Here is a 25,107-nt window from a genome sequence, read left to right on the forward strand (position 1 = left end):
CTCTCTCTCTCTCTCTCTCTCTCTCTCTCTCTCTCTCTCTCTCTCTCTCTCTCTCTCTCTCTCTCTCTCTCTCTCTCTCCTTCCCTTCCTCCCCTTTTCTTTTCTTTGCCAGGTCTCTCTATCTCACCCAGGTTGGAATTGTAGAAGCTACTCATGGTCCAGTCCAATACATTCTGCTCTACATGGGATCTGCTCCATTTCTGACCTGGGCCAGTTTACCCCTTTTTAGGTAACCTGGTGGTCTCCATTTCCCTGGGGTTCACCATATTAATGACAAATTGTATCAGAAGGTATCATTTGAGCTGAATCTTGAAGGAAGCTAGAGAAGCCAGGGGTGGAGATTAGGGGGAGAATATTCCAGGCATAGGATCACCAGGTACTTACAGAACCATATGATAAACCTGATCTTCCTTCATCCCTGGCACTTGAGAGAGAACTCATTTAGCTATCTGCTATCAAGCACCTTTGTAGGCAAGAGCCCCAAACACATATTACTCTATCATTATCCAGTGGCTCTTATTATTGTTATAGAGAATCCTTCCCTGGTTGGCTAAGTGAAAACCCCCATCTCTCATCTAGATCAGTTTTAACCCCCCTTTCTGCCTGCTCCCTTCCCCCATGGTCATGGACAAAGACCATCCCCTCAGACTTCTTTAGACTGCTGACATTACTCAGCAACCTCTCCTCTTATACTTCAGTCTTATATATTACTGTATTCAAATCCTGGCTGTAGTTATCTTCAGGTTCCTAGGTGACTCTACCCTTTCTCAAGGAATTCAGCAATTAGCTTACAGTCTTCCTTTCTACTTCAGCTCTTGCCCATATATTTAAGAATATGATGTCAATATGCATATTGATGTCCCCTCAAACCCCTTGCTTTCCCAGTTCATTTACTGTCTTTATTCTCATGATCTGCATCTCCCTCTGACACACACAGTGATGGTCATGCCCTTTTTCTAACCATCACCTATAAGTTCTCTCTTTATACAAGAAAAATTGTGAAATTCCTCTATCTGACCAATATAGTCTCATATCCACCCAAATCTCCCTTTATCTTACTCCTTCTAAACTTATTCCTTGTCCTCACTGAAGCGTTCATTCACTTTATCCCTCTCAGTCCATCCTCCCAGCTCTGGCCTCACTTTCCTCCCCTTGACAACCTGACCCTGTAGTCAAAGAGCTCAACTGTCTTCTCTTGTCTCTTCTCCAATCCCTCTCCACTTGTTCTATTACTGCCCATGCCTTGTGAGACTCAACCCTGGGTCATCCCTATTAGTTTTCTTCTTTGTTCTTAGTGGAAGCTATAGAATGCCACTAAAGAAGCCTCATGATGGTACTAAATGGACCCACTACAAATTTGTTATGTAATTTCAGCCAAGCCATTACTACTGCAAGTAAATTATTTTCATCTTCTCCAGTTGACTATCACACTCCCCACAAATGCTGCTCCAAATATTCTCTTTTCTATTCAAGCTTCTTATATTATCCTTTCCACTTCCTTTCCAATAGAGGACCTTACTTCCTAGTTTCCAAAGAAAATAGAGGCCTTTTGACATGCCTTCTTTTCTCCTCTGTTCCATAACTCAAAACCCTCTGACACCATCTTTCTTCTTTTAATCCAGTCTCTGACAAAAGGCAGCACTTCCTTACCAAAGCCAATGACTTTATTTGTGCCCTTGATTCCACTCCCTCAGCTCTTTCGGGAGGAGATTGCCTCTTTAACAATCCTCCCTGTTCCCTACCAACGTCTCCCTCCCTACTGGTTTTATCCTACAAACATGTATACAGTATTTACACCCTTTAAAAAAAAATTCAGACAAAACAAACCCAAACCAAGACTTTACTAGTCTATTACCATTTTCTTAGTCATCTGATTTCTCTCCTCCCTTTCATAACTGAATTCCACAAAAACAATTTGTATTTATTTCTTCTACTTCTTTTTCTCCTCTATTTATCAATCCCTTGAATTCTGGTTATCATTTACCTTTCTAGTCAACTGAATCTCCTCTTTCGCAGGAGAGCAGTGTTTAACTTAACTGCTTCATCTTCATCCTGCTTGACCTCTCTGCTGCCTAATTCCTCTTCCTGGATATTTATTATCTACTCCTTGAGCTTTCCTAACACTTCTTCCCCCTGGCTTTCATCCTACTTGTCTTTCTTCTCTTTTCAGTTCCCTTTAGTGAGCCATCAACCATTTCCATCCCTCTAAATGAGGATGTTCCTTGATCTCAATTCTGCCTCTAGCTCTCTAATCCTTATATCATTTAATCTGAGTTTAGGAAGCAAATTATTTCTTACCATTGCCTTGCATCAGTCTGAAATGTGTTGTGGTGCAACTTCTATCAATCTGATAATACAGTTAACAGAAAGTAGTATTTACATACTTTTTGCCTATACCTAGTGAGATCTGCTTCCAATTTTGTAGAACTGCAATACTAATGCACTTTGAAAATATTTCTATCTCCAAGACGTTTCACGTACACTCATGTTTTGCCTGTTTTGGTGGTCAGTGTTATCTGCATTGAAACATGTCCAGAAGATTAGTTATTAATATTTCTAATTTGTTAAAAAAAAATCTTGTCATGTCAGAACGTGAAGGAGGGCCACTTGCTTTGTTGTCTTCCATGCCAAACTGATCATCTTGCTTCAAATTAGGGTCAGCCCGCAACTCTCTGCTGTCTCATCTATTTCTTAGAATCATAGGAATAGCTGTATTACAGATGCCAGGGTACTAACACAAGCAGTAGTATCTCCAGAGCCCAATTATTCAACATTCTGAAGTTCTTTCCAGACTTTCATAGCTACCACAGTACTGTCAGGACACAAAGAGTCTCCACTATATAACATACTGGCTGACCTTATTTTTCCTCATCCCCCTTCATCATGTATATGATTAATTGAGCTTTGATTTATTATTTTGTTTTTATTAATGTTGTTGTTATTGTAGCTATTATTATTGTTGTTGTAACTCTGTCGACATGGAGCTGTGCAGTATTTAAATTCATTATATAACTGGGATCTTTGTACTTAAAAGGGACCTGAGGGAAAGGAAATCTAGCCAGATGTAAAACTTCCATTTCATAGATCTCAGTAAAATTTTCACTTGGGCCATCATAATTTTATATTTTCCCAGGTTTGTCCTGAATTGTAGACCAAGCACACTGGCATCTCAAATCTCTTTATTATCATCTGTTCCTCTTTAATCAATCATGATTCAAATGCAGTAGGGATGAGTGAAGGATTCTTTTCTTTCATTTAAGCTTTGTCTGGATTATTTTTTGAGTGCCTATAATAATAGTTCCCATAAAAATATGAAGCTCGGGGCAGCTAGGTGGCGAAGTGGGCAGGGCACTGGCCCTGGAGTCAGGAGGCCCTGAGTTCAAATTCAGACTCAGAAACTTAAAAAAAAAAACAACAACAAAAAAATGAAGCTTTCAATAATTCTGTAGTGGCAATGAAAGTAAGATCCTACATAATTTATAAATAGAGCAAAGACAGAATTCTCATTTCCATGAAGTAGCTTATCATAGCTATGAAAAAAAGTTGTTTTATTATCTGATATATCTTTAAGTCAATTATTAATCCTTTAAAAAGTAGATATACACATGTACATATTACATGTATTTTAATCAAATTATATTAAAATAATCAGAGGTCTTATAGGCCATGCCAGCCAAGTTCCCACCCAGGACAAATATCTGTAAGACATACCTAATAGGTGATCATCCTCTATTCACTCCTTGAACATTTCCAGCAAAGAGATGCTCATGTGGAATGTGGCTAGATTGACACCTATTCCATTTATGAACACGTCTAATTGTTGTATGGGGCCAAATATTTGTCTCCATGCTACTTCCAACCAGTAGTCCCACTTCTACCCTTTAAAACTACATACATAAAACTAATGACTTCCATGTGATAACTCTTGAAGACAGCCAACGTCTCCTCCCCAAGGTTTTGCTCTTTTGCCTATAATTTTTTCTTTTTCTACCATAGACACACGTGATTCCTTTAATTCATATGACATTTTCCCCCATGCCTTTACCATCTCCAAAATGCACTTCAATTTGTCACTGTTCCTCCCTACCCACGTCTTTAAAATATGGCAACAGGAAATGAAAATACTCTAACTATAGTTTGGACAGCAGAGCATAATGGGGTTATGATTTCTCTTGATTCTGACACTGTATTATTATCATCAGTATGACCATACTACACTGATAATTCATAATGAATTTGCTGCCAAATACCCCTTTTCCCTCCAGTTGGTTACATAAACTGCCACTGAGTAATATTTCTCTTTCCTATACCTACACACTGAAAAAAAAAACCCCAAACTAGAATCCAGGACTTCACATTTACCCCTATTAAATTTCTCCATGTGATTTTCTTCTCATTATTTGAGACTCTTGAGATCTTCAGCTTTTCATTAAATAAGTTGACTATTTCAGTTTTTTGTCATCTGCAAATGTAACAAACACATGTTCTATGTCTTCATTCAAGCCATTCATAAAAATGCGCAACATGACAGATCCTTTGGAATTTGAATAGAATCCTCCTAACTGGTTGACAGCGACCATTAATCCATGTCTTTGGGTGTGGCTGGCCAACTAACGAGGTAGCTCTCTGATCATACTAATATTTGGCCGAACTATCTCCCTTTTGCCTATGAGGATACTATGACGACTCTGTGAAATGCTCTGCTGAAATGGTCATCTCCTACAGTGACCCTATTAAAAAGTAGGAAATAACAATATCTTGGCAAAACCAGAAATTTTATAGTTTTAATGAAAAAAAAAAAGACAGGATTTTGATGACTATTCACTTAACAATCTGAAAAGATGGAAAAGAATAAATTTTCTTTATGTTTCAAAATGTCTCCCCCTCCCATGGATTTATAGCTCTTTCAATAAAAGTGACAATCCAAATTAATATAAACCCCCTCTCCCCCACCCCTTGGTATTGTAGGAAAAACATTAAGCAAAGTGCCAAGTGGTGAACATCTAGCTAAATCATAAAAATGAAGTTTCTGTGATGCTTTGTTATTTAAAATACTTTCCCCTCAAAGAGTAAGGGTGATAAATTGTGAAGACTATCCCAATACATTTTCAATTAAATGACTAAATTAATGTAGAGACATTTAATTAAAGTTCCACTAGTTTTTCCAAATGCTGTTAATTACATTGCTATCTAAAATTAAATCTCTTCAAAACCCCTTTTACATTTATTCTGCTCATCTGATACAGATATAATTAAAATGCTGGAAGTTTTCCTAAATGCATCCAAATATTGTAAATGAAAATATAAGAAACTGGGATTTCTGTAACTACTTAAAGAGGTTGATATTTTAATGGGATTTATACAATCCTTGTTGTAAAGTGACAGGACACACATATGCATACATACACTCAGACAGTCATCTCTACAAAGAAACTGGGGCCTTCCTATCATCAAAGCTGTATTCAGTACCACAGAAATATATGGTATTTAAAGATTTTCAGCAAATGATAAGAAATTTGTAAGACTCAGGGTAATTAAATTTAGGTACAAGGTGTACTGTGTTATAATAGCAGTATGGTGCCATTTTCTTAACAATAAAAATTCCCTAATGATAACCAGAGGAACACTCTGTAGGAGTGCTAATTCAGAATTCAAACCTACTGATACTGTGGCCAAACTCTCAGATGGAATATTTCCAAGGTTAGCAGTGCTAACTGGATTCTGATGTAAGTTATTCTCCTGTGAGAGAACACTGAATCCTAATAACCAAACCTGTTTAACTTAGCATTGAAAGCTTTTATACACTGGTAAAAGAAAAGGCCCCACAATATTCCAGGTCCCTCATTCCTTTCTTCTTTTTCTCTCAACCTGTTTCTACCTATAATAAATTGAAGGTCTCTGAGAGTGTCTAGATCCAGGAGTCATTGAAAATTAATATGGCCTTCCATTTATCTCCATGTAGGGTTCCCTTTACTGAAAATATTTTGTGTCAAGAAACAGGGAGTAAAATACTCCAGGTAAATGGGAAGTCAGCCTTTCCTAGGGAATCATAGTCCCATTATTTACTACCTGGGTGTCTTTGAGCAAGTTATTTTACTTCCCTGAGCTTTTGTTACCTAATTTGTAAAATGAGAGGTTGGACCAGATGACATTTGAGGTCCCTTCCAGTTCCATAGATATGATGTAAAGGCCAAGAGGACTTTATGGGAAGCGACTGTCTGACAGAGTTGCTCTTTTTCAAGCATTTTCAATAATTCTATTTAAAAAATGAAGACATAAAAAGTGATTATCACAATTATTAACCATGATTCCAGAAGATATATAATGAAGTATTCTTCTGACAGAAGTGATGGATTCATATTGTAGAATGAGATGTTTATTTTTCAGACATGGTCAAACCAGGAATTTATTTCACTTTTCCATAACATGCATATATGTCACAAGGATTTTGTTTTTCTCTCTTCATGGGGAGGGTTTGAGAATATTAACTTCTGTTAATTTTAAAAAAATTATGTAAAAAAAGTTTAATTGCTTTTTTATACCACATTTCTTGATATATCCTCCCTTTTCCATATTGAAATCTGCTTAAAACAATGAAAAATAGTCAAGAAAAATGGAAGCCAAAGCAACCACTTACTTTCCTTGAATTCTTTTCAATTGATGTGCAAACGAGACCACATATTTCTTAAATATTAACAAAGAATGTTGTCTCTGTAAACATAGGATGTTAAGAGAAAGGATGAGGGCTCAACAGAACTTCAGAGTAGATAAAATTTATTCTTTGTGTCTTCCTTTCTCTCCCACTCATCATCCTAGTTCCTGGAACTGCTGCTCTATCTCAGAACATACTCTATCTCTCATTTGTAGAGGGCCTAGCGCCCAACTATCAGGATTGGAAAGTGATCTGATAACAATGTAGTAGTTAATAATGGATTAAGGTGTTAATCCTCCCAGTGGAATTTGAATTTTAAGAGGGATGAAGTTAGAAATGAGAAAGATAACACGACTCAAGGAGTGTTTGCCAATGTCCAAACAAAAGAAAGATCTTATTTTGATGCATGTTCCCTAAATATTTTCTTTAACAGATGACATTATGGCAACTGTAAAGCTATAAGCCCTCCTCAGAGAAATGAATAACACTAAAAAAAAAAAGAAAGAAAGAAAGAAAAAAGATTATTTAGATCAGCCACCTTAGAAAACCTGAGTTTTAAAATGATTTAAAATGAACTTTTGCCTAGACAGCTGAATGTGAAGCCCTTCAAATCAGTCTCTCAATGTATGTTTTGGACTGGTTTTGCAGAAGGGAAAAAAAGGTGGGCCTAGAATCATAAAGGAAGAGGATATTTGGTTGTGCCACATTTGGGAAACTACTAAAGGCTTTCAAGAATATCAAATTTTACTCTGTCTCTTTAATGCCAATATTCTTCAGGTGATGCTAGATGGCAACCATACTTTCTGAAATCCTGGTATGAATAGTACACTTTCTATAGAATTAACATGACAAAGGATAATATAAAGATCCTATACATGCATGGAATCTGCATCATGTTGTCAATGACAACTTGAATGTGAGGAGTAGTGAAAAAGAAATATGAAGTATCAAGGATAAGAATTATCAAGAAGTATCAATAATTTATTGAACATAAAAATAACAGAAAGAGGGCTGGGATACTAATTAAGAAGCATGAGACAGAGCCCAAGGGTTATACTGATACACCCATGACATAAAAGGAGGATGACCAGTGTATTGGCTAGATCCTTCATGGAAAAAGCATGAACTAACAATAAGCAGTTTATATACATTTTTTCACTTGAGCCTTCTAGCAGTCCTGCCAGGGAGGTACTTGAGGTATTAAGATTTCCATTTTTTAGATGAGAGAGGTAGTATGATTTAGCAGATACAAAGGTGGTCTCAAAGGTAGGAAAATATAATTTCAAGTCTCACCTCTAACATATATTAGCTATATGACTCATAATCTCTCAGTTTCCCAGGCAATGCTCTAAGTTAGGGGGTCTTAATTTTTGTGGGTGTCAAAAAACCCTTTAGCCTTCTGGTGAAGTTTATGGACCCCTCCTTAGAGTACTGGATTTTTTTAAAAGCACAATTGAAGGAAATGCTAAATTTCCATTAGAATTTAGTGAAAATAAAGACATAATTGTTTTCCATTCCAAGTTCACGGACCTCTCCCCCTCCCTATTTTTCACACAGGAAAAAGTGAGCCTCAAGGAGGGTAAGGTAAAAAAAAAAAAACCCACAAATAATTAGAGATGTGATTTAATCTGAAGTTTCTTCTGCTTTCCAGTCTAGCACACATTGTGCCATTCTATGATCTATAGGGATAAGAATTATGAAAGATTCAAAAGCATGGAGTGATTACAGGCATTTTTTTTTTCTTTGCATCAAGTGAAGTGAGCTTCCACATCAATGAAACAACAGATACATCAAAGTCTCCAAGTATAAAGGTTAGAATTAAGATGAAATGGAGAATTTCGAGCACAGGGCAGGAAAGTAAGGGAACTATTTGGGGCGTTGGAGTCTCCCCTAGGCCTCTTAAATTATGCTACAAAGGGTAGTTGCCTGGGGCGGCCAGGTAGCACAGCGAGTAAGAGCACCGGCTCCAGTGTTGAGAAGACCCGCAAATCGAATCCCGGGCTCAGACACTTAGCACCCCTCCAGAAACACCTGGCCGTGCACCACACCCAGAAATCACTGGCCGTGTAACCTTGAGCAAGTTACTTAACCCCAATTGCTTTAAAAAAAAAAAAAGGGTAGTTGCCTTTATATAAAAGTCCCTTCTGGTCATAATAGAAGCTGAGCAAATATGTCAGCCACTTAACATTCTGCCAATCTATCGAGTCCTTTATGAAGAAATACATCAGTAATTCAGCACCGGCATATAAACTGGAGTCAGGAAACTTCATGGTTGTTTCCAGAGCTGTTTCCGTTTGCCTGCGTTCCAGGAATTTTTATTTTGTTCCAAGCAGTATTAGACACTAATGGGGTAAGTGCTGAGTAAGTGTAGGTGATGAGTAAAAAGCTGCCTTCTGCAGTTAATGCCTGGGAACTAACAACTAGGAAAAGGGCTGTAATTTTTTAAGCATTTTTAAAAACTGTATCTTTGCACTCAGAGTGACTAATGATGAATGTAGAGGGAGATATCTTACAATTTTTCCTCATTAGAGAGACATATTTGGTGAATCTCCTAGTATATACATATGTCTTTACAAAACCATGTTCTAAGCCTTTAGTGTTTTTTTTTCCCCTAAAATGGACCACAAATCAAAATGGTTGTTTCTTGTGTACAGAGAGGCTTATTCATGTAGCCATATTTGAAATGCAGGTCATTAGCTATAAGAATAATGGCTCATGATAATCTATAGATTTTTTTAAAAAAATTTGATAACCACTTGAAGATAATTGATTTCTTTTGTGATTCTATGTATTTATTTGATTCATTTAAAATAATATTATTAGAAAGTGTTCATAGGTTTTCCAAGATTGCCTAAGGGTTCCATGGACACAAAAAAGGTTAAGAATCCCTTGATCTAGTAAAAAAAAGTTACTCCCAAGGCACTTGATCACCTTAGAATCTATTTTTTCAATCTGTATTTATGAGCCATTATATATGATTTCTGTCACAGTTCTCTTTTAGAGATTTCAAAACAGCTCCATCAGTAACTCTTTTGCACATAGTAAGCACATAATAAATACTTTTTTGTTCATTCATTCAACATATATTGAGTGCTTAATGTAGAAAAATAGGTAGTAGTTGGGGAGGGGGTGTTAGGAGATGATGGGGAGATAGCAAGAAAGACATAGTCTTTACTCTTAATGAAATTTGGTACAAATTGAGATGGCAAAGGATATACTTGTAAAATTGCTTTACCAAATATCAAGGCATATATTTTCATTTGGAGAGTTTTATCAAGCTCTTCATAGACTTTTTTACTTCATTCTCTGCCATAAATGCTAGTGCTTAAGCTGAAATTATTTTCATGGTGGTACTTTTGCAAGTGATGATCATTAGTGCTGCAAAAAAAGATGACCAAATGTCCCATGAAATTGTTTGTTATTGTCTTTGGAATTATAATAACTATCAACTCTTTTATTTGCCTTTCCAAGGAGAGCCTGTAAGCTACTCTTCTACTTAGCTTCCATCTTTTCATTTCATTTATAGTGAGAATGTAAAAATTTGATATAATGTATTTCTTCCAGTAGAATGTCCACTCACTGGGACTTGGACAAGAAGGTCACATTTGGAAGATCACTAGCTCAGTTAATATTAATAGAAAATTTAAAAATTGTTTGATTCTTAGCATCCCTACCCCCTTTTCTGTGACTGCAGTTATCTACAGAAGCAAATGGGAATTTCATAGGATGGAGGGCCATTTTGCATTTTTTTTTCCATGAGTTGCCAAGGCCAATGAATTTATCATCAAGTGGCCATTAGTGGTGATAAGCCTCTTTATATTTAGTGGGGGTGATCTTTGGAAAGCAGAGATAGTCTTTTAATGAAATTGTGCTCAAGCATAGTAGACCCTGACAGAAACCATGCTCCACTGTCATAACCTTTGAGACCCCAGCCTTTTCACGATGAGGCAATGGAGTAGGTCTTTGTGTCATAGAGGAGATCTAGCATATAACTAGACCTGTGAATGCTTTGGTATAGGGAGCTCCTGATGAGGAATTTTCTCTATCAATGCCATTTGGCACCTTCTCTGTAATTTATAGTCTCATAGAAGTGCCTGAAGCTCTGAGAGATTAAAGGTCACATAGCCAATGTGTCAGAAGCAGAAATTAAACCCACAACTTTTTGGTTTTGAGGTCAGATCTTGATCTACTAGATTATGCTGTCTTTTTATCTCTCTCTCTCTGTGTTATCTTCCTCTATATCTAATGTATATATGTTATACATGACTATATGTCAGATACTGAAAATGGAAAATGAATTGGTTAAAGAATTGAACAGGAGAGGGAGTACTGATTGGATTTTATTCAGGAAACTGAGAAACTCTTTTAATGACCTCAGGATTCTCCTTGAAAGAAAGGCCCATCTTTTTAATACCAGTATTCTTCCACAGTTACATGGTTATGAGTCATGGAACATTTTAATCTCTAAAGAATAGAATTTGAACATCAATATAAGAACAATGGTGAGATACAATTACACCATTAAAGACTACAATATGTTACAGACAAACTATTATTAAGAAGCAGTGTAAAGATGTCATCAAAGAAACATGTTTATGAATAAGATAGATTAGCTACAAAAGCAAAGGGTAAACCATGGACAGCCCACTGTTCCATTGGTAACCTCATGTCCTGACAAAGCAAGGAAGACCTTCAGCAGGTTGGGTGGTCCCAAGAACTTATGAGAGAACATGGACAAGAGGCACCCAAGATGGGCAGTCATAGGTGGGTTGTGAAATTAATTATTAGATGATGCATCTATATTGATGAGATTACAAATCCATTTGAGTATTTTTTGAATAGCATTACTATAAGTTTTAGTGAAAATAATTACCACTCCTCTTTGTCAAGAAATTCTTAACATCTCAGCATATTACTCTTCCTTGACACATAATGAACAGCTTCTGTGGTGATCCGTAAATAATGATTCTCAAACAACTGCAATGTGACTCAAAGATAATCAAGACATAGGCATTGCCCTTACACATAGTGAATTCTAATAGAGAAGATATGCTACAAAATATATTGTAAAATTACAAAAATTATATAAAATAACTACAAAGTAGGTTTGAATAATATCATGTTGCATATAGAGGGAAAGGGCTCTGGATTTGGAATAAGAAAATCTGATTTTAAATACTAGTTTTCCCACCTACTACTGTGGAACCTCATGCAAGTTACTTAATAACCATAGATTCATTCATAAGTGAAATGAAAAGTTGGACTAGGAACTAGCTATCTTTCTACTTATCTGTGATAAGTAAAAATTCATACGTTCCTATTTATGAATACAAATACAAAGGAGATGCAGAGCAAAGAAACAATCAGAATTAGGTCACATAAAATATGTTATGTCTTATTTTTACAAGAAAGGATTTTTTTATGACTATTCCACATTAGCATGCTAAAAAGCCAACAGTTTTTTTAGACTAACTCTTCCTATTTTATTCAGGCTGAAAATGTAGTGACTACTTTTTGGTCCCATCTGACCACTAATTTGCTTGGATGTTTTGACCTGCTCAGTTACTGACCTGGACCTCTTTGTCTCTCCTTAGGCAGGTTGATGGTCTTCCACTTCCAGGAGCTCACTATAGTGGTGCTAAATTTAATGAGGTTTCCTGATCAGTTTTAGCCCTACTACAGCTTAGAACTCAGACCTTAAGCTATCCACCAGCCTCAGCATCCCCAGGAGCATGTACCACCATTCTGGGTCAAAATTTCATCTATGAAGTACTTCTTGACTGGATAATTTAGTAGAGAATAACAAAATGTTAGACATGGGGGGGGATTTCAGAAATATGATTGGTCCTAACACTATTTTATAAAGGAGGAAAATGAAGTACAGAGAGTTTGAGTTTCATGCACAACTAGCTAGTAGCAGAAGGAAGAATGGAACCCAGTTACTTTAGAATTATTTTCAAGTTTTTTCATATAAGCATGTCTTAAATTTTTAACTAAATTATAACTCTTTTCCTTCCATGTTATCTACATATCAACTATTCATCCAATACATATTTGAGTAAAGGGTCAAAATCTTTGTTGAACAGACATCAGAACACCAGAACTACTCAGGCAGTTGAGACAGTTCTATTCCTACCATCTGGGCCTTCTTCTACCTTTAAAACATGTGCAGGGGATGGGAGCAAGTGACCTAGAATTTTTTGTGCCATCATAGTAATTGGAATATCAGAATAATAGAATAATCAGAATACCATTTATACAGTGCTTGAACATTTACGAAGATTATATATTATCTCATTTTAGAGTCACAACTTCAGAAGAGGTGCTATTATTGTTCTCATTTTATGAGGAAACTGAGGCAGACAGTTTAAGTGACTTGCTTGGATACATTCTCCTTTCCCCTCAGTTCCCTTTTTCAGCTTCCTCGTGGGCATTTTTTTTTGTTTCGCTTTTTGGAGGGGCAATTGGGGTTAAGTGACCTGTGCAAGGTCACATGGCTAGTAAGTGTTAAGTGTCTGAGGCTGGATTTGAACTCAGGTCCTCCTGATTCCAGGGCCGGTGCTCTATTCACTGCACCACCTAGCCGCCCCTCTCCTGGGCATTTTCTCCCTCTATAAACTCCTTGATGGCATGAACTGTCTTTGTTTTTATTTATATTTGAATCTTCAGTGCTTAGCACAATGCCTTGGACATAGTAAGTGCTTAATTAATGTTTACTGATTGAGTAATGGAGTTTGTAGTTTATCTAGGAGGCAACAGTGAACTTCTAAAGACTGACTCCTTTACAAACTCCTTTACTCCTTCACCTCATGGGGGCTGTGATGACTGAATAGGGATTAGGGACAACAGTATCAGGGGACAAGAGCTCAGCAAAACTCTCAAGATAAGGAGGTCTATGTTTTTCTTTCTCTTTTCCCATGCCCCCTACTTTGAGGTGCTGTACCATTATACACTGCCACTGAGTTCCTGAATTCTAAGACTCTTGTCATTCCCATATTATACTCTTTCCTAGTATGAGGTATTTCCCACAGCATTCAACAAATATGTTAAACTGTTTTGCTGTTGTATAGATCAGCTTGCATTTAGTCTGTGTTCATGTTTTTCTCACAATGCAAACTTAATAATAACTAACATTCATAGAACACTTGAAGGTTTGCAAAGTGCTGTTTAAGTATCTTCCCAATCCCTTTGGGAGGTGGGTGATATTATTTTCTCCATTTTTACACAGGAGAAAGCTGGAGCAGACTGAGGTAGGTGACTTGTCTAGAGTTACACAGCTAGTATGTGTCTAAGTCACTATTTAAGTTCTGTTCTTCCTGAATCCCAGCCCAACGCTATCCACTGTGCTACCTAGATGCCTTTAATGGGGGCAGGAAATCTATTGTCTTTTTTGGGGGGTTGACTTCTTCAATCAAAGCACTGAAGAAAGCATCAGGCACCCAGTGGGAGTTTCATAAATGTTTACTGAGGATAAAACAAATTGTTTGGTGCCACTTGCTGGTGAAGCTAAAGCTAGAATCCAAGTTTCTTGACCTCTGGTCTAATGCTCTTCCAAATGGACTACTCTGCTCTTGCTCAAGAGAAAACATCTCTGGCCAAAAGACAAAACATAATTATCAAGTAAGGTTAAATCTTTCTCCATGAGTAGAAAGCTGAGCCAAATGCAAGGCTCCCATGGACTTCAAAGAGAGCTCAGTGATTGGATCATCCCTGCAGGAGTCCAGCTTTAGAAAAGAATAGGGAAAAAAGAAAAAAAAAACACAACAAAACCTCACTAGGCATGCCCCTTTACTCCCCGATCAAACTTTTTATTACAACTGAAGCAGGTATCATGTTCTAAAAGATCAGAATTTTCCAGGCCACGTGTTTACAAAGGCCTGGGATGCATAATCTCTTTGTCTTTCCTTTAAATTAGGCCCTAGATGCTTGTGTGTAAATTGTACATAAAAGTCCAGGTTGTAGGTTATACACACACACACACACACACACACACACACAACCCTTTCTTGCATGATAATAGATGGCATTAAGGATTTAGGATGGTGCCCTTCCCCCACCCTTGCTTCCCTACTGCCCCTAATACATAATGTTTCTACTATTTAGCTATTGCACTAAATGATGTTCTAGCTGAACAAGTCAGCTAGGGTTTCCACTTCTTCTTCTTCCCATCCCCCATTAATTCTATTAAGGTAAAAACCAAAAACAGCAGAATACAACTCACCAATGTTGCAAGAACCTTAACAGTCTCTTAATTCTACAGCTATTCTCAACATTTTTGAATGTGGTACATTGTATGATATTAAATCATTAATCCTTGAAACTGTTAATCTTGTGAAAAAGGTGAGTAGGTGGCAAATATTACTATTTCTACTGCACAGTGGTGAAATGTCATTAATCGCAGAGATCAGGGAATTCAGCTCCTATTTGATCCCATTTGAAACTGCTTTTTTCCCCCCTTCAAAGATAAAAAGAAATGCACAGCCATATTTTTGGATATATTTCTTTTTTTTTTAAAGGGATTTCTTTTTTGGGGGTGTGTGAGAAGAAAGACTTCTGAAAACCATAAAAATAGAAAGTAAGCCAAGTTTTGAAATTAAATTAGGAGATGAGAAAAATAAGTCCAGAGGTAATTTTCTGGCCACAACTTTTGGTTGAAAGGTGCTTTGTTTAAATTCGGCTGACTCTTTCAAGTAATTTATTTGAAAAAATCATACTCCCTTAAAATAGAGAGAAAAGAAAGGGTGATATCTTTTTCCTAAGGGAACAATACCACACAATTATATGCATTTTAATATGATTTGTATTTCCCCATTAATTTACACATAGGATCTCCACATTGTAATAAAAATTGCAATCGACTTTCAAAACTTACACTTCTATTCTCCTACATAGTGTTTGTTGCATAGTAGGTGTTCAATAAACTCATGAATCAAATTGAATTCTCCATCAATCATTAAAAGTAGATTATAATGATAGACAAATCTTAGAATTTATCAATGTTAGATGCTCTTGTTGGATTTAAAAACCAAATTAAAAAAAAACCCTACATAGTCAATACTAAAAATGAAGGAAGAAAGTGAATTTTGATTGCAAATCATAATTTTCAAATGCCCAAAGAGAGTGCAAGGAGTTTAGCAAGGACTTCTGAACATGCCAGATACTGGGTTTTCACATAGAAGCTGAGTAATGCAGGGAAGAGAGCATTAGAACAAAACCTGGGAGAGCTAAATTCTCATTCTGGCCTGGCTTCTAACAAGCTGTGATCTTGGCCAAGGCCCTTAACATCTTTGGGGTCCTCATTTTCCTCATCTATTGAAGAAAGAATCTGAATTGACTATATACTTTCCTAACAGAGACTAGATCTATGATGGAATTGTTATGAGGAAGTCACAGATAAGGAAACTCCCTCTATGTTAGCATATTCTCTGCAACTGAAAAGTCTTAGTGTTGCCTAGAACCCTGAAAAGTTAAGCATATCGCTCAGTCACAAAACCAGTATGTGTCAGGGGTGGGACTTGAACTCAGGTTTTCCTAACTCTGATAGTTGCTTTCTTGCCATTATGCCTCAAAGTTCCTCTTCCCTAATACTCAACAACAATTGGGCAATGAATAACAATTGCTTACAAGGCATAGAGGATTATCAAGGATGAAAATAGAACTAGCCCTGTCCCCCAAAAGTTTGTGATCTAATGGTCGGGGGGAGTATAGGATAGTGGTAATAACTGGTTGTTATTCAGTCGTTTTAGTTGTGTCCGACTCTCATTTGGGGTTTTCTGGGCAGATACTGGAGTGGTTTGTCATTTCCTTCTCCAGCTCATTTTACAGATGAGGAAGCTGAGGCAAACAGGGTTTAGTGACTTGCCCAGGGCCACACAGCTAGTAAGTGTCTGAGGTCAGATTTGAAGTCAGAGAGATGTTTCAGTCTTCCTGACTCTGGGCTGGGCACTCTATCCACTGTGCCACCTAGCTGTCCCAATGATAATAATAGCTTGCATTGATATAGAGTGTGTCTTAAAAGTTTGCAGTGTTTTTCATACTTTAACTCATTTGAACCTTACAACAACATAATTGCATGTATTATTAGGTTCATTTTACAGATGAGGAAGTTAAGGTCCAGAGACATTAAAGGACTTGTCTAGTACACGAGACAGGATTCAGACCAAATCTTAGTATGTCCAACAGCAGCTGTCTCCATCTATGTAGGCAAATGTGTTTGACATAAGGAAAAATGGGTCATGGGAAAAAAGATGGAACCAGACAAAGAAATACAAGAAAATTTGAGGAAGAATCAGATTCAAATAGGGAGATCAATCAGGAACTCTTGGATAAAATGGAAATTTTGGAAAAAAAATTCTGGAGCCTGAAGACAGTAAGTTTTTTAACATTCCAAAAAGCAATCTGGAATTATATTGAGTTGAAGTTTAGGACATACTAAAAGCAAAGCAAAATATAAGCTTCAGGGGATTTTTGAGACTTTTTCATAATTTAGCTATATGTAGATATATATTATATCTATTTCTATATTTGACAAACTATTATGATAGTCATTAAAAGTCTATGTCACAATTTAATAAAAAAAAAAAAACAGATGTTAAAACTTGCTGGCCACATTGTGGTTTGCAACAGTCCAGAGGGCAGTCAGACCCATAGTAAAATATAATTGGGAAATATTTAATAAAAGTAATAAAAATACAATAGAACATAGAAAAAAAAGTCTATGTCATGAATTTACTATCCCTAAAAACTGATAATATTAGTTTTTGCTTCTTTATTTTTTCCTGCTTTTTGGAGGAGGGAGGGCAGGGAAATTGGGGTTAAGTGACTTACCCAAGGTCACAAGACTAGTAAGTGTTAAGTACCTGAGTTAAGTGTCCACATTTGAACTCAGGTCCTCCTGACTCCAGGGCCAATGCTCTATTCACTGCTCCACCTAGTCGCCCCCTTGATTCTTATTTAAAAAAAAAAAGTTTCAGTCATTATAAAAAAAAGATTTTGTATTACAGATTAAAAAATAATGTAAGTGGGGAAAGGAAATAGAGTTTAAGGAAAATAAAAGGAAGATTTAAAAGAGAAAAGGATGAGATATACAGATGTGAACCAGAAAACAAACCAATGTTTTCTTCATTTTTCCCCTGTAATTTACCTATTATAGTTCTGCAAGATTTAAAGGTTGAAACGGATCTTAAGAAATCATCAAGGGGCAGTTAGGTGGCGCAGTGAATTGAGCACTGGCCCTGCAGTCAGGAGGACCTGAGTTCAAATCAGACCTCAGACACTTAACACATGCAAAAAAACTAGCTGTGTGACCTTAGGTAAGTCACTTAACCCCAGTTGCCCTCCAAAAAGCAAAAAAAAAAAAAAAGAAGAAATTGTCAAGTTCTAGTCTCTCTCCCCTCATTTTACTGAAGGCTGAGAAAGCTGAAGTGACTTGCCCAAGGTCACTAATGCAGAGGCAGAGTCTCATCTTCTAACTCCAAACCAACTTCTCTTTTCACTTCTACAACATTGCCTCTGGTGGAGAATCATAAATGTCTCTGTTTAAGATTTCAATAATGTCACCTTGTTCCTGACATTCGAAACTTTTGCAACAACAGTTAAATAGACCACAGGGTAGGGATTAGGAAACTTGGCTGAAAACTCAAAACAGGGTCCTGGAAAGCCAAAATTGTTAGCTGTTGGATTTAACTTAGAACTGAATGTGTCAATTTTTCTCATTCTCTGTCTCTCTCAAAAAGGTGATAAAAATAAGCACTTTATAATACTATTTTTAGGTTAATGTGTTTTATGGTCCATATGTGACTTAAAAATTTATTTAGTATTGCTCATTAATCATGGCTTTCCTAGGAAAATCCCTAGAAAAATCCATCTTTTAGTCTCTATTAGAGAAATATATTATGTATTTTATACAAGAAAAGATACATTTCTTATCACTGTTATGTAATTAATTTGCATGTCATCATCAGTTGTAAAGACCTTTAAAAAAAAAACAAACAAAAACACAATTCAAATACAGGTCAAGGTTATAAATTGCAGTTTATAGGTAATAAGCAAAGAAAAAATCTTTCTCTCTCTCTCTCTCTCTCTCTCTCTCTCTCTCTCTGCCTCTCTGTCTCCTCCAAATACAGACTCACACATATAATTGCTATTGATATTTATAAAGTTACTTTACCACCAATGTTCAGCCGTAAGTGTATATCCATTTTTCAAGATTAGGTCAAGCTTAACTGAATTAACAGTATGTTATCAAGCAACCATCTGCCCTTCATTTTCTATGAGACTAATTTTTTCTCAGATTCAAAATTCTTATTTCCTAATATGTCAAAGTAAACATTTTACAGCTTAGATTTTTTTGGGGGGTTAAGGGGAAAGGCAAGGCAATTGGGGTTAAGTGACTTGCCCAAGGTCACACAGCTAATAAGTGTGTCAAGTGTCTGAGGCTGCATTTGAACTCAGGTCCTCCTGAGTCCAATGTTGGTACTCTATTCACTGCACCACCTAGCTGCCCCCTATAGCTTAGATTTTGAGAGACAACTTTTACCACAGAGAACAGAGATGATTTTTATCAATGCTTTGGATTGGATTTGCAGAGATACCCAATACAACAACCCAAACCAAATTATAAACAACTTTTAAAAAGAGGATGATGGTAAAACATCCAGGAAAGAATAGGAATAATAGCACGAAGCTTGGTTTCAAAGCATATCACCCTAAAGCTTCCAGAGGCTTCTTATTTTACTAAAAAAAAAAAAAAACTTTAAATAATTCATCTTCCTCTGGGCACATGAATGACATTTCACTGTGATGTGATTATAAGAAACAAAATCCCTCAGAGATGCTGCTTTAAAATATTTCTCTTTATAATGTTCTGAGCTCGACAAACCTTGGTAGAAAACAGAATACTCTTAATTATGAATAAATTAACTAAATTAGTAACATGAGATGGATATGCAATTAAGGGACTGTTAATTGAAACTGGAAACACAGCTGTATACAGCTTAGAGATGAATCACACCAGTAATGACGCAGATGTTTATAAAATGTGATTATGTTTAGTGGGAGCACAGTGCTGCAGCTCTCTAGCCCATTCTTATATTGTGTCATTGAAATGCTTTTTAAACCCGTGAACACCAGGAATCAGGATCTCAGGGACAGCAAATGAGGCTCCCTGGATATGCGAATTAGTGTTGTCTCAATGTCAGCAATTTGATTCTCTAGCTTTCAAAGAATGTAGATATGGAGCCAACAACAAACATCTGTTAGTTGTATGGTCCTCAAAAAATAACCAAAAAAAAAAAAAGTTGCTGGCAAACCAGTGCCTGCTTAAATCTGGGAAAGACAGTAAAGTATCTGTAAACAGTAACACTGCTGTGTGAATATAAAAATCACTTAAAGAATGAAGCCTGGAGGCACAATGCAATGGAACTTGTCTAGAAGTGGTAAATACACCCTCTGCTGGCAGATTTCTCTAGATTCACTTCCCATTTTAGGCAATCAAGCCAGAGATAAGAAAACGGTCTTCATAATTAAGGGGAGCAATGGGAAAATGCTTTAATTAAACTCACCGTATGTTTAAATGCATTAAGATTGGTCATATTTTTACACCTCTGTACAGCTCCAATCTTGTTCCTTATTCCCCTTCCCCTTTTCAGGTACACACACATGTAATTTGATGCTATGAAACAACACTTTGCATTAGTCCTCGAAAGAAAAAAAAAGCCAACAACCTGAAGTGTTCGTCTGAATAATGGTGGAGGTTTGGGTGGGGAAGTTGGGAGGCAATGTGATTTACAGCTGCGGTCCTCACAGTCCAAAGAGTGTGACACATAATAGGTCAATTCAGTAGCTAAAACCAACAAAGTCCATATTCTTGGCCAAAGGCACAATTTTTCAGCACAGCTCATAATCTCCAAATTACATCAGGCAGTCTGGTGCTTTTAAAATTATTAGGACCTATGCTGTCCTTACGGAAAAGCACTATTTGTTAAGGCAAGCTCTATTTCCTACTTTCTTTTCAAATAAGACAATTAGCTAGTCCCTGATCTTACTCGGTACTCCCCACTTCTGCATTCACGAAGTTGATGCACTACCTTGTCTGAAACACATTCCTTTTTCGTCATCATCTGGTGAAATCTTTCTCTTCCTTCAAGACCCAGCTTAAATGATAAAGCATTGCTTTATCCTCCGCTACTCTGTCTCCCCCTCCCATTCCTACCCCCCCCCCCCCCACTGGCAAGCTCTCTCTTTAAACATTCACAAAGTACTTGGTTTTGATCTTCTTTAACACATTCAACCTTACATTGTACTTATTTGTATATGCTGTATCCCCTCAACCCCCAAATATTTGGCAAAAATCCTAAAGATTTTTTATCTGTACTTGTATCCTTAGCACCTAGTAAGTACTGAAAAATGATTGTCAACCAACTTCGTGATGGAATTTAGATTTGTCCTTGAAAACTATAATTTGTTTAAAATAAAGCAAAGTAATTGCATCCTACTTCCTCACTTTAGCCCCACTTTTGAAGGGTATTGGTTTCCCTAGCTAAAGCTATTTCTTGAGGATAAGCAAAAAGGATCTATTCTTCTATGAGTCAACACTGAAAAAAGAACAGAAAAAAAGGGAAGGAATGATGCAAGTAATTGGGAAGTGAGGGAGTGGATCTCTTATATATTTGCTGAATTTCCAGTTATTTCAAGCTTAGCTGAGAGTCTCCATGTCTGTTTAGTTGTGGACAGATAGCTGTCAATTATTTGTTTAAACATATTATGTGGAATAAATAAGGCAAAAGAAGTTTAAAAATGTAAAATTATGTATAATATTAACATCAAGTGTGGTAACTTTAGCACTTATTTGCTATCACATAACTCTAACTTGTACAAATTTCATTACCTGAAGGGACATCATATAATTCCATATAGAGGTATAAAAGCTGAGTACTGCAGAATTGACACATTCAAATTGTGGTGCTGTAGAAGACTTTTGAGAGTCCCTGGGACAGCAAGAAGATCAAATCAGTTACTACTTAAATTAATTCAGGCTATTCACTGGAAAGTCAAATACTAAAGCTGAAGCTTAAATACTTGGGCCACATAATGAAAAGATAGGGGACTCACTGGAAAAGACCCTAATGTTGGAAAAGATTGAAGGCAAAAGGAAAAGGGAATGGCAGAGGATGAGTTGGATTGAGAGTGTCCTGGAAACAACAAACACAAACTTGGACAGACTGTGAGAGATAGTGGAGGATAGAAGGGCCTGGTGTGCTATGGTCCAAGGGCTCATGAAGATTCAGATGTGGCTGAACAATAACAGGTGAGTATAAGTACATTGTATAATATTGAAGCATATTTTGGGCAGCCAGGTGGCACAGTGGATAGAGTGCCAGGCCTAGAATCAGAAAGGCTCATCTTCCTGGGTTCAAATCTGGATTCAGACATTTATTAGCTGTGTGACCCTGGGTAAGTCATTTAACTCTATTTGCCTCAGTTTCCTCATCTGTAAAATAAGCTGGAGAAATGGCAAACCACTTCAGCATCATTCCCAAGAAAATCCCAAATGGAGTCACAGTCAGATATGACTGAAACAAATGAACACCAACAACAAGGTATATTTTTCTAAAGATCCTATCATCACCATCAACTCAATTTATATAGCCTTTTAAAATTTACAAAGCATTTTCCTCACCACAATTCTGGGAAGCAGCTAATGTATGTACAATAATTCCTATTTTACATGTAGGGGAATTGGGGCTCAGCGAGATCAATTAACTTGTTCAGGTCACCCATCTTGTAATATGAAATGGATGTAGACACAGGTCTCCTACTTTTAAGACCATTGTTCTTCTGACTGTTTAACTTAGAAGACAAGTTGTTCATGATGATGGCTGCAAATGATGTTGCTATAAGTGACAGTTGCAAAGTTAATATTCCTCATCTTTTACTACCGTGGACCCTATTATTAATACTTCAAACTCTGAAATCGCATGTCAAAATCTATCTGTAAATCTGCTTTTCTCACACTTTGATCAGCCCGTAGCAGAACCTACTAGCATGCTGAACCTTGTCCCTTCCCTAGCACTTAGCACAAGTAGTAGACACTTAATGAATGTTGCCTGAATGAATTTATGTTGGAAAAAAAATAATTATTCTGCCACTGTAGCCATTGCACTGTTCATTTACACCTGTAGGTCCAGTCTTGCCCTTGCCCTGACACTAGATCCACCTTGACAGGAACTATATAAAAAGCCTTTAGCTCAGATAGTCTTTGACTTCATAATAAGGTTCATATCCCTTTGTTATAATTGATGATATCTTGACTAGCCGACCCATCTGCTTGTAATTTTAAACCTTGTTACTTCTGATGTTTAAAACCACCCTGCTCTCTTCTAAATCTAACAAACTTGCTTAATTCCTCTGTCTCCCAATTCTGTGACTCAGTACTAGTCATCTCCCTGCCCCCGTACACCCATTGTCACCTGTGAATTCTCTCCTTACCACTGTCTCCTGGTTTCTCTGGTTTCCTTCAAGACTCAGTTCAAATCTCATCTTCTTCAGGTCTTTACTATTCCCTACAACTGCTAGAATCTTCCCCTGAAGATCACCCTTCATCTATCCTATACATATCTTGCCCATATACAACTGTTTGCAGATTGGCTTTCCTATTAGAAGGTGAGCTCTTGACCATATTCTGGCCTTTAGAAACCACTGTTCTATATACTATAGGTAAAGAAACTTGGGATACTTAAGCAATTTGCAGCTACTAGAAGTCATCATACAAGGAAACCCTAATGGGGTTGGAGAAGCAGTGGTCAGAAACAAATGAGGCAGAAACCTCTGTCAGCATTCAAAATGTGGACCAGCAGACAAGTAAGTCTCAGAGGTCAGGAGCAAGCAAGAGGCCCAGAATCCAATGAGTAGTCAATAAACATTTATTAAGCATTTAGTACATCTCAGACATTGTGCTTTTAATGTATTGTGTATTTTTAAAAATTTTAATTATTTGTATATAGCATGGTTCCTTACTAGCCTATAATTTCCATGAAAGATATAAGACTATCTCTTACCTAAACTTTGTGTCTCCTTCAGGACATAGCCTAGTGCTCTATACATACTAGGAGCTTGATAAATGTTTGCTGAATGAAGGAATGAATAAAACTCTCATTCAGTCTCCCTTACTATTTTCTCATCTGATTGAATTTTATAATAATAGCTAAAATTTATATAACATGTACTATATACTAGGCAACTGTGCTAAACATGTTACAATTATTATTTCATTTGGTCCTCACAACAGCACTGGGAGGTAGGGAATATTATTATTTGCACTTTACAGGTGAGAAAACGGAGGCAAACAGAAATTGAATGACTTGCCCAGGGTCACACAGCTGTATTTGAAGTCAGATATTCCTGACTTCAGACCTGTAGCTCTATCTACTGTGCCACTAGCTATCCCTGGCAGAATTTGTCTAGCAGAAATATCCTTGGAGAAGATGGGTCATTATCTCAATTCATCTCTTTAACTTTGTGTGTGCACACATAACTGTGTAGTACCATGTAAGACTGTAATTTGGTCTGCAAAATTATTTATAAGTAGGGGCCTGGTGAAGATTTATCTTGTTTCTGGAAACCACGGCTCTTCTTAAAAGGAAGTAATGGACCTGACAGCCACATGGTAGCAACATTGCTTTTTTTCCATTATGTCATGGCTCATGAGTGACAGTTGACTTAAGAGAAACACAAACTGGAATTTTCAAGTTATTTTAGCACAGTTAATGGTCATGGCCCTGTTGAAAACTCTGTGTCCTAAAATTTCCAGCATTGTAAGCATCTAATGGGAAGGTACAATTCTGAGTGCTTTTCCACTGTAGCATTTCTATACCATTTTACATTTACTAATAATCTCATAGAATCAGTCACTTGCACCTACTCTCTCTGTTTCTTAAGAAACCATTTGGCAACTATTTGAAACAAGGGAAAAAATTCAGGAGAAAATGGGCCTCTTTAAAAGTGGTAGAATAGAGAAATGCAAGCCACAATTCATAAGAAAAGAATGCTAAGATTGTAAGGAGGTGGGGGGGAAAATTTTAAAATTCATTAGATTTTCTCAAATCTTTTTCCTGCCAACATGGGCAGCTGTTGGCAAAAAATGTTCTTATTAACCTGTATGTCTTCATTCTTTTCCATTTTCATTCTTATTACTTTCTCATCTCCCTCTTCAGTCCACACAAAATTCCACAGAGACAAGTACAGACTTCTTTCTTATACCCACAAATCTCTAAGTTTCAACAAGGAAGAAACATGCTATTCAAAAACGCATTTCATATGTGTATAGTTTAAAGTAAAATAATTAGAATCAGTAAGACAGTGGTTATGGACACCCAATGCCACCACGAAGCCCCAGCTCATTTTTAAGTGGAACAAAGATACACCTGTATCTCTGTAGTAGTCTTCTGGAAGGAACA

General features: G+C 36.8%; 1 protein-coding gene across 11 annotated transcripts in view; it reads right to left on the minus strand.

Annotated features, from left to right (window-relative positions):
- Positions 1–25,107, minus strand: part of DMD (dystrophin) — a 2,504,498-nt gene that overhangs the window by 319,039 nt on the left and 2,160,352 nt on the right. The window lies entirely within an intron of this gene.

Source organism: Petaurus breviceps, unplaced genomic scaffold (genome assembly GCF_028583685.1).
Source record: "Petaurus breviceps papuanus isolate PSGF00001 unplaced genomic scaffold, PetGlider_PUasm1.0 90603, whole genome shotgun sequence".
In the NCBI taxonomy this organism is placed as follows: Eukaryota; Metazoa; Chordata; class Mammalia; order Diprotodontia; family Petauridae; genus Petaurus; species Petaurus breviceps.